We start from the raw sequence: 3191 nt of genomic DNA, 5'->3' as shown, positions 1-3191 counted from the left end.
TGCAAGGAAGGGAAGGAGGAGCAGAGAGGGGGAAGAAAGAGAGGGGGGAAATGTTCAGATGTCAGCTTATTCTACCCGTCCTGGTCTCACTGTGTCGTTATCATAGTGTTATATAATTATAATGTTATGTAGAAGGGAAACATAGGCTTGTCCACACAGCATATGCAGGACAGAGGTACAACGCCATTTTACCATCATCAAAGCTGATAATCACAACAGCAGCCATCGCATGATTCTCAGTCCCGACTACAATTTTCTATGTTGTCTCAAAAATGTATTTTCCCCAGTTTGTTTTGCTGTGTTTTGGTTGAATTTGGAGCCACACAGGTTCCAACCACTGCTTTTGGACTCCGAAGTCCTTTTCAGTCTTCGTGTTTTTCCATATCACTGACCTATAGAACAAGCCAGGTCCCTACGTCCAAATGTCCTACAGTTTGTCATGTCTATTTACAACCTTCCTAGCTGGTGTAGGTTAACAATCTCTTCCTCTGTTCTCATGTGTACTGTGCTCTTGTGCAAATCATTTTGAGCTTTCTTTTTCTTTTTTTTTTTATGATTCATATTCCTTTTCCAAATGCATCAAAACTCATCCTGAACAATGAGTCCTGAATTACAAAAGAGGTTTTAGTCCTACAATTGTCTTCTATGACTTTGTCTGCAATTGACCAAAACAACACTCAAAACACTCAAAACAACAGTGCTGTAAGGATTGGTTTTGTTCCCATTGCATCTCCCCGAGCTTCACTCATAAAAGCGTACTTCTTTGCACAATGCTTTCTTTTTCTCTTGCATTTGTTTCTCTTGGTTCTTGACATTTCCATCAAAGTCAATTGCGATGAACTAGCTAGTCACAGCCTAGCATTTTCCCTAAGAGTAGACCAGTGACATAATGCAAGATCTAAAGACACATCAATTGATAAACAAAAGAAAATTCTTTTAGAAAATACTCAAAAAAATAAAAATGGTCTTCATTGTCTTAGATAGCTATATATTTTTTTTTTTTTATTCAGGAGGCTTTCCTGGAAGAATATTGTTTTTTTTTTTTAAGAAATTTTGGGCTGGGGAAATGGCATAGTCAGTGAAATATTTGCTGCACAAATATAAGACCCCATTAAAAAAGCCAGCTTTGGCAGTGCATACCTGTAATGTTGTTCCTGGGGAGGCAAAGTCAGAAGGACTCCTTCTTGCTGGTCAGTTGGTCTAGCAAGTTGCCAACCTCCAAAGTCGGTGAGACACCTTGTTTCTTAGTCACTTTTCTCCTGCTGTGAAGGAACATCATGACCAAGACAACTTACAAAAGAAAGCACTTAACTGGGACCTTACTTACAGTTTCAGAGGGTGAGTCCATGGCCGTCATGGTGGGGAGCATGGTGGCATGCTTGGAGATGGAGCAGGAGCTAAGAGCGTACATCCTGATCCACACTTTGAGGCAAGGTTAGGGGGCAGGGAAAGGGGACTAGGCCTGGTGTGGGCTTTTGAAACCTCAAAGTCCACCCCCCAGTGACATACCTCCCCTAACAAGGTCACACCTCCTAATCCTTCCTAAAACAATTCCACTAGCTAGGGACCAATCATTCAAACATGCAAGCCCATGGGGCCCATTCTCAAAAAATAAAGTGAAGAGCCATTGAGGAAGACGCCAGACATTGACCTCTGACCTCCACGTGCACACCCACACACATGTGCAAACACATGAACATGTATCCACATATACGGTTCAAGTTTGCTTCCTACTGATGTGATAAACCCCATGACCAAAAGCAATTTGAGAGAGGAAAGGGTTTGTTTGGCTTACACTTTCTAATCACAGTGCATCACTGAAGGAAACTAAGGCAAGAGCCTGGAGGCAGGAACTAAAACAGAGACCATGGAGCAGTGCTGCTTACTGGTTAGCTCCCCATGGTGTACTCCGTTTGCTTTCTTATACAATCCAGGACTACCTGGCCGGGGGATAGACGGCTCAGTAGTTAAGAGCATTGGCTGCTCTTCCAGAGGACCGGAGTTTAAATCCAAGCATCCACATGGCACCTAACAACTATCTATAATTCCAGTCCCAGGGGATCTGAACTCCTCTTCTGGCCTCCATGGGCACTGCACACATGGTGCATAGACATACATGTAGACAAACTACCTATACACATAAAGTAAATAATCAATAGGAATAAATAATTGCAGGCCAATCTGATGGAGGGATTTGCCCAACTGAGTTCCCTCTTCCCAGATAGCCTTAGTTCGTGTCCCGTTGCAGTCAGACCTTTTCGTCAGGACCGCCAGTAATGACACAGAGACTCATTAATTATAAAAGCTCTGTCGTTAGCTTAGGCCTGTTACTAACTAGCTCTTTCAACTTAAATTAACCCATTTTTATCAATCTACTTTTTGTCTCATGGTTTTATTACCTTTACTCTGTACTGCTCATGCTACTTCCTCTCCATCTGGCTGGCGACCCTCCATGTCTCCACCCTTCTTCCCAGCATGCTCTCTGCCCCGAAAGTCCTACCTAGCCATTCAGCTTTTCATTAAACCAATCAGAATGACACATTCCCAGTGTACAAAAAGATTATTCCACAACACCCAGTTGACAAACAAAACAAAATGAAAACAAACAAAAAACTAATTCACACATATGCATAAAAATGTATTCAGTAGAAAGACATAAAATGGTAACTCATACATCAGTTACCATTTTTGAGTAGGAGTGGTGGACTTTAAAGGTTTTAGATATAACAAGCAGGTGACTTAGAAATAACTAGAATTTAGTTTATATCTGTGCAGATATATGGTGCACTTGGTAGTGTCTGAGGGAAATATTGGGTCTTATAAATTAAAAACTGGAGCTGTATGAAGTAATATCTTTCCCAAGAATGTGTAAATACTGCAGTCAAATGTTATTGCAGATGTATATAATTTTTCATGAAGGTTTAGTTTTTTAATATTTTTCTGCAGATTTGAGGATCATTTCCAACTTACAGACGCCTGGCAAAGGATATGCAACAGTTGTTAGTTATTTGCAGTTGTTGGACATTCCAGAGACTCATGAGTCTCTTAGTTGTCACCAGTGCACCATAAGTTAGCCCCGAGTGCTATTCCTAGTGCTAAGGAAAGCTGAAGCACAAGCTGATCGGATTTCTTTCTCTCACAAGTAAGCGCCAGAGCCCGGACTGGCATTCGGGTAGCTTAGCCTGGAGCCT

At 41.6% G+C, this 3191-nt stretch overlaps 1 non-coding gene across 1 annotated transcript; it reads right to left on the bottom strand.

Annotated features, from left to right (window-relative positions):
- Positions 1-558: 558 nt before the first annotated feature.
- On the bottom strand, positions 559-686 carry LOC128118825 (small nucleolar RNA SNORA40). Its single transcript, XR_008221349.1, has one exon. It is a non-coding gene; the product is annotated as a small nucleolar RNA SNORA40 (small nucleolar RNA).
- Between the last annotated feature and the right edge of the window lie 2505 nt (positions 687-3191).

This window comes from Peromyscus californicus, unplaced genomic scaffold (assembly GCF_007827085.1).
Source record: "Peromyscus californicus insignis strain IS unplaced genomic scaffold, ASM782708v3 Scaffold_22__1_contigs__length_63687245, whole genome shotgun sequence".
Classification (NCBI taxonomy): Eukaryota; Metazoa; Chordata; class Mammalia; order Rodentia; family Cricetidae; genus Peromyscus; species Peromyscus californicus.
This window is presented reverse-complemented; position numbering and strand designations above follow the sequence as displayed.